Here is a 7,487-nt window from a genome sequence, read left to right as displayed (position 1 = left end):
AGCTGCAATGCAAAGAGTACAGGGCGGGAAAGAGCACTGGATCAGCTCCCGGAGGACCGTCTCTTCATTTTCTGTTGACCATCTGTGTTATTTATTTAATTATTTATTTAAAATAACCAACCATACATCAGTTAAAATAATCTGTTTTGGGATTTTCTGGATATTAGTTTTCCTTTATTTTACAAGGGGAAAATGGTGTGGGACAAATTTTTATTCATACAAGGTATAGGACTAACACTGTTTTTGCCAGTGCCTAACCAGACTCTATTGAATGGAGCTTGGGATTTGATACAAGGGTTGATGCATATTTGGAAGCAGAGGGACCAGGGGATGTGTCTCAAGCAATACTACAGGGTGTTTCAAAAACATGGTCCCAATTTCAAACACAGAGTGATTTCCAATTGGGTCCATCTTTTCAAAACATCCTGTACTTGGGGAGAGTTGTGGAAACAAATTTGAGATGGGTCCTATGTTACCTCTGTTCCTGTTCCTCACACCAGAGTACCGTGGTGGGATTCCCCCTCTGAAGGTGGTTCTTTTGAAGTGAATACAATGTTTGTTGGAAGGAATTGTGGAAATTCAAATATATGGTTATTAAACCTTTGGACTAATGTTTGCGTTAAAAAATGGAGAAAACTTTTGTGCTCAATGTAGCTACTGAAAAGAAGAAGAGGTTTTGGAGAACTTGGCAAGTACACGTTTTGAGCAGTTGGACAAGATATGTCTTAGGAAAAATAAATTTGAAAGTTCAACAAGTGTGAAAGATGACTTAGCAAAATCTATTAGCTTTAGGTATGTCATTTTTGCAGAGAAGTTATTTTGGGTTCTGCTTCATGCAGAACCATGTTTAGATTTCTTAAAGAGAAGCGTGACATTAAAGTGTTCGGTGGTGGGTTTGCCCTATAATTTACTGCATGGGGGAGATATACCAAGCCAAATGCTGCTTACCTACTTAGGAAAGGAAAAAAGACAGGAAAAAAAAAAAAAAAGACAGGAAAAAAAAAAAGACAGGAAAAAAAAAGATAAATGCAAAAAAACCCAAAACAAAATAAAAAAATTAATAAAAGAAAATGAAATATAATAAAATAATATAAATAAAATAAATGAAACACTTGTATCCATTATGTTATGTGTCCTGTTAAATTCCCCTATCCTTTCAGCAAATAGTCTTTTTATTATTTGACTCACTGTGGGGAAAGAGAGAGGGAAAGGGAAAAAAGGGAAGGGGAGGAAGAAAGGCTGGACTGACAACAAATCCAGACTATTTTTGCAAAAAAGTGACATGGTTAGTTTGATTACTCCCCTGTCTTGTAGGTACAGGGACTGATTCAGGGCCAGCACCTCAAAGGCTTCCTCCAAAGGGTGCTGGGCAGAGAGGGGGGCGGGCGGGGTTGCACATGGGGGCTCTATCACCCCAATGCCACAATGCCAGCACCCGGCAACACTGAAGTCACAACGCCCCGGGCCAGTATAAAAGGGAGCAGCCTCCCATGTCCACTGCCAGAGCTGGCCCGGGGGCAGCCCGGACACATCCCTGAGGAAGCACTTGAGGAGCTGGTGGAGTCACAGGGCAGGGGCTGAGGGAGGAAGACCTTGCATGAGGCTGCTGAAGGTTCTCCACTGAAAGACAATCTGCTGACAGAGCCACTTTCCCAACTCATCTGATACATGGAAATCCTTCTCAATTGGCTAGCAGTGGCAAGAGCAAAGGAATGCTGCCTTCTTGAGAAGCTCGTCATCCTCATGCCCTATGGAGCCAGGCTCAGGAGCCATAAGAAAGAGGATGTAGAGGGGTTGCAGTGCTTTGGAACACCCACTGGTGTCCTGACAGGCACAGGAAGGATTTTTGTCCCCAAGGTCCATGAGCTCAGAGGCATTTGGGCACTCTCGCAAGTCCGGGAGATGGCTCCAGGTCAAGGGAGGATAGGATGCGGTTTGGGCAGGTCCTGGGAGGCGTGAGCAGCCTGTGGGACAAGGAGCCAGGTCTGTCTCACATGCTCAGGGAACAGCCGATCGCCAGCACTGGGGTCAGGAAGGAATTTTTTCTCCCGGGGCAGATTGGCACTGGTCCCCGGGGGTTTTTTGCCTTCCTCTGCAGCATTGAGCATGACCACTTTTCAGAGCTCCACTGGGCTCTTTTGGCTCGGTTCCTGCCTGCTGCTCAAGCACCAGGAAGATGGCCTCTCGTGCCCTGCAGCTGGGGAGAGGAAGGCTTTTTTTCTCCCCCATGTGGGACAGCAAGCATCTCCGGGGGTTCTTTGCCTTCCTCTGCAGCCCTGAGCACGGCCCCTTGCCACGGCTTCTTTGGGCCATTTGGGCTGGGTGCCTGCTGCTCCACGAGTTGGCCCTAAACTTAGCTAGAACAGCCTACCTAAACCAGCATAGAACAACTAACCTAAAGCAACCTTAAACAACTGCAAACAACCAACCTTGAAGAAGCTAAAGCAATCTAGCTTCCAAATCTTCAAACAACCAGCCCTGAACAACCTAAAAAGAACCTTAAACAATCTATAACATACCACCTGGAACAACGTAAATCAAGGTGAAGCAAGCAACCTAAAGCAAAACCAAACTAGCAGCCTTCAATGATGTCGAAGAAACCAGCTTTAACAACATGAAATCTCTGTGAAACGGAGAGCCTCCACAGACATGAGCAGCCTGATAGAGCATAAAAGCTGTGAAAGAACATGCCACAAAAAACCCAACCAAACTAAAGCAAGGAGAAGGAGAAGAGACAAAAAAAGAAAAAGTAATAAAGAAAAGAGAAAGGAAAAGAGAAGGAGGAGAGAAAAAGAAAGAGAATGGAGAGGAGAGATAGAAAAGAAGGGAAAGGAGAAAGGCAAGGGGGAAATTCACACGCTGCCGAAGTCACTTGTGTGGCTACTACCTGCTAAGTAGGCAAACAACTTCTGTTACAGGAGATGGTCTGTGGCCATAGCATGATCTGCTGCTCAAGACTGAAGAGTGGCTCTCGATGAGGCTACAACCATGGGCTTTAGCAGTTCTCCAAAGCTCCTCCTCTGAGGACTGAACCTGAGGAGAAGAAACCTGCTTGTTCTGTTCAAAAATATCCATTCACTTCCAATTTAAGAATTTCTTCAGAGGTCATTCAGCATTATCTGTAAATGTGGATTACTGACTTCATAAGTATTTTATGATTTCTATTAGTCATTTATATTTTTAGAAACATATGCCATAGAAATTGAAGTAATTTTGTCTCAGTTCTGCCATGCTGGAGATCTTTTTCTCCAAAATGTATTTTGTTACAGCCTTGTACATCTGATAAAAGAAATCAGGGTGAAGTTAAAAGGGAGATCTGTCTTGTCTCTAACATTTCCCTGAAATGAGTTCACCTGCGTGGATGGCAGTGTATAAAGTTTCATTAGGTGGCTAGGAAATTCTCCTCTCCAGATCCCTTCCCAGAACTGACTGTCCTAAGTGCTTCCCTTTTCACACAGTTCATTTCCCTAGGGTTTACTCTTTTCCTGGATAAAAACATACCTTTCAGTTTTAAAGCCATACATATATTTGTGATTCTTTATATTCAAAGTCTTCTTAGCTTTCTTAGCAGCCCACAGTGCTTTGATGGTTAAATGTGTCCTCCTGCAACAACCTGTAGCCTGGTGCTTGGCCCATGGGCTCCTAATGCTGGTCCAGCCCCAGGAACGGCGTAGGATCACAAGCTGCCTTCCTCCTACATGGACACAATGCCCAACAGCTCCTATGGGAAGTCCAAAACCAAACCTGTTCAGGGCTACAGGCTCTGAAGGTCTGTGAAGGGTTGTGGCTTGGGCAGCTCAGCAAGGTTCTGAAGCGCAGGACTAGGCTCTCTGGGGCCAGGATGAGCTGTTATTACATCTCTCTCCAGTACCTGATCACCCAGATTTTAGTGATGACAAGCTCTGGGTAAAAAGATGACCTGCAGCTGTCAGCATTTGGATCAGCTGTGGCTTTCTGCAGATAGTGAGGTCCAAAAAGTGCGAGCAGTGTTAATGATAGAGGCTGAGGGCACAGCATCCTGCTGTGCAAGCTCTGGGGTGGGCTGCATTTGAGCTCTCTTTAATATCCTCAATGCCAGAAATATTCACTTCACAGAAAATAAAGCCCTGCATTATCTGTGGCTGGCAGCAGCCAGGAAACAGGGTTTGGAATGACAGTGTCCATCACTTGCCATGACAGGAGTGGGGAGGCAGGAGAGCACAAAAGCTGGAGCAGATGATGTTGCTGTGCAGGGCTGTGGGTTTGCTTCCTGCTTTCAGGCAAACCAGACAGGTTTTTATGTGGATCCTACTCATACACAATCCATCACATTTTAAAAGATATATATTTTTTTTAATGAGGAGTTATAAAATTCAACTCTGACTTTTGTTGCAGCTGGTGATCTACTAGATGGGACTGTTTAATTTATTTCCCCCTCAACCTAGAGCCATTCCTTTGTAACAAGGGTTTGGCTGCTCAGAGGTCTTTGGCATCCCAGTGCTCACAGTCATCTCAGACATGGTGTCACGAGATCACCACAGACCTGGCCCCACTAAGTGCACCCCAACTTGCCAGATTGACATCCTCACCCTCCTCCCCCATGGCCCTCAAATACGTGTTGCTTCTTTTCTTGTTAGTTCTTTGCCTCCTGAACTTTCAAGGTATGGCAGGTCACAATGGGAATAGAAAACTTGCCTTCCAAGCGAGGAAAAACAAACAAAAAGCAAAACAAAACCAACATCAAACAAACAAAAACCAACACCAACAAAAAAAGCCACAAACACTAAAGCTGTCCTAAAATTCATTAACTGGAAATGTGAGAAAGGGCCCAGCACAGAACCACAGCAGCAGCAAACACTGTTCCTGCTCCAGAGGCAAATGGAGACTATCTGACAGTGACTCATTAAGGGGGCCATGGACACTTTTGGCAGCATGTGGCTGTACATTATCGGTACATTCTGCAAATTTTCAGCTGGCCTCTGGGCTGTAAATAATATTTTGGAGCCACCATGATTCATACCCGGGCTGTTCAAAAGCGCTGTGCAGCCACAGGCAGACTGGAACACATTAGGTAAGGTGTTGGGTTTTTTTTTCCTTATAATTACTGACAGCTGCTGGAGGTGCACATACTCTGATTTCCAAATATAGAAAGCTAGGTGGCTTTCACCTCACCCCTGTTTTTCTACAGCTTGCTTTATGTCTTCCAGATCCACATTCTTATTTGAGCTTTACACAAGTTTCTAAATCCAACTGGAAGACCCAGGAGGCCCGTGACGGAAAGTCACCACTTCTTTAGCTCAGCATATGTGAGGTAGAGGAAGACTCAAACCACTGCCGGTTCTTCCCCTGGAGCACTCCTATTCCTATGGTTTGGCACTGGTAGCCAAGTGAAAGTGTCTGGAAGGGAAAATATTTAACACAAGAACAAAGGAAATTTTTTAAAAAGTCACTGGGTTATAAACCTTTGCTGGCTTTGAATCTGATTTGGCAGATTCTCTTCCTTTTTTAAACTCTCTCTGGCTTATTCCGTTTTAAAGGGAACCTAATCTATAAACCATGGAATTGCAGCTGATTTTAAGACTCATGTTCAGCATATAGACCTTAACCTCGTGGCACAGCATGAAGGTATCAAAGACACCACAGAGATATGAGCAGGTTAAGATTTCCAACCACATGTCTCTCCCTGCTCCACGTCCAAGGACCAGACTCAGAGATGTTCCAAAGGTGGAAAGCCCTATACCATTGATGTCTTTACAGTCCATTTTCTATGAAGCCACATCAAGTGACTTCCCAAGGCAGATATTGGTCCTGTTATACAACTGCTGCAGCCAGGCAAGAAGCAGGGAAAGTAATTTGTCCATTTGATGTCAACACTATGGGGTAGATGCTGTGGGACCATCCCCACAGCCCTGGCTACATTTTTCAACTCTGTCCCTGCTCTCCTTCGAATATTTTTGTAGTCACAAGAGCCAGAGGGCAAGAAAACTACTCTGTTGTTTGTTCTTTTTTTTCATTTTCACTCTCTCAAGTACTGTCTCATGCGTCCATGAACTAGATTTTACAAATTTTCTGACATTTGACAGAAACTACACACAAATATCCTTGCACTTAATGAGATGTCTGAATGCTGCTTTCCCATCAAGGAGTTGCAAAGTATCTGCTGGCTTCCCTGTGCTCAAATTTACACCCACAATTTGTGTTAAAAAAATCTAGTTTCAAGCTATTGAGGTTAGCTGGTCAAAGACATGGGGTCAGTCTTTCCAGCCTCTGTCACCCAGAGTCTCTGCCAGGAGAGTTCAGTCTGATAACAGAGTTTCTCCATCTTCTTTTCATCATAGTTTCACTGGTGGCCCAAAACATTCGTGTGTCAGCTTTGAACTAAGAAAGGAAAACAACTGAAAGGCAGCCTCAGGGAGGAATACACCAAATGCTCAGCTCTCTGGGAAAGTTTTGCCACTTACATCAAATATGTTTAATTTTATGGATAAAAGTTATCTTGGTATAGCTGTGGAAGAATATTTATTCTATATGTTTTAGAGCAGCTTAGTTATGGTGTAACTTAACCCCCTTCCAAAACAACACAGACTGGAAAAAAGCAGTCTCAATTACATACCAAAGTAAGCCTACGTAAATATATAAGCATGTACATCACTTTTCTCTAAAGACAAAACCTAAGAAATGTACTAAAGTAAGTCCAGGAAGAAAGTGCAAAGCTTGTGGAATATGAATAGATGAAAAGGTTTGGATCATATAAGGCTTGGGACAAAAGGACACAATAATCACACTTTAGGCCCGATTCATTGCTTACATAAAGTGACAAAACTCCCTTGGAGCTGAAGCAGTGGTAGCTGCATAAACAAGAGATTTGATCCAGTGGGTCAGGTGGGTAAATTTTGACAATAATTTTCTAGTTGCAAAAACAAATGTGTATTTCATGATTCAGCTGGCCATAAAGGCATCCCAGACCTGGTGCTGAGGCATCTTTCCCTCCCTCTCAGGCTGAAAAAGATTCAGCCTCCTACGGTGGTGGGTTTGGTGCTGCCCAAGGTTGCAGGGGGACATGCATTAGGGGTCCTTTTCCTTAAGGCATGCTCATTTTGCCCACCTCACACTCATCTGTTGGTTTGCTTTGTTTTGTTTTTTTAAAGGAAAAAAAAACAAAAGATCTTTGCCATTTTTATCCAATGTTTATTAATTCCTTGAATACTTAGTTTTAATTTTCCTTGTTGCTTTGTTTTTCATTGGGACATTTCTTTAACTCTTCAAAGATTTTGAAAAAAAAAAAAAAGGCATAAAGCAGCTCATTTTATTTTTTTTTGTTTTGTTTTTAGTTAAGCGGACAGCTTAATTAAACAGCTCACTTTCTACCCTAGCAAAGCCAAATCCTTTTCTTCAACCACAGTCCACCACAGCTGTCACAGATCACTGCATTTGAGCTGATGGAGCACTCCTTCTCCCTGAACTTGGGCAATAAAAAGATTTCACCAGAAACTTTTAGTTCCTTGAAG

This window comes from Nesoenas mayeri (genome assembly GCF_963082525.1).
Source record: "Nesoenas mayeri genome assembly, chromosome: 2".
NCBI lineage: Eukaryota > Metazoa > Chordata > Aves > Columbiformes > Columbidae > Nesoenas > Nesoenas mayeri.
This window is presented reverse-complemented; position numbering follows the sequence as displayed.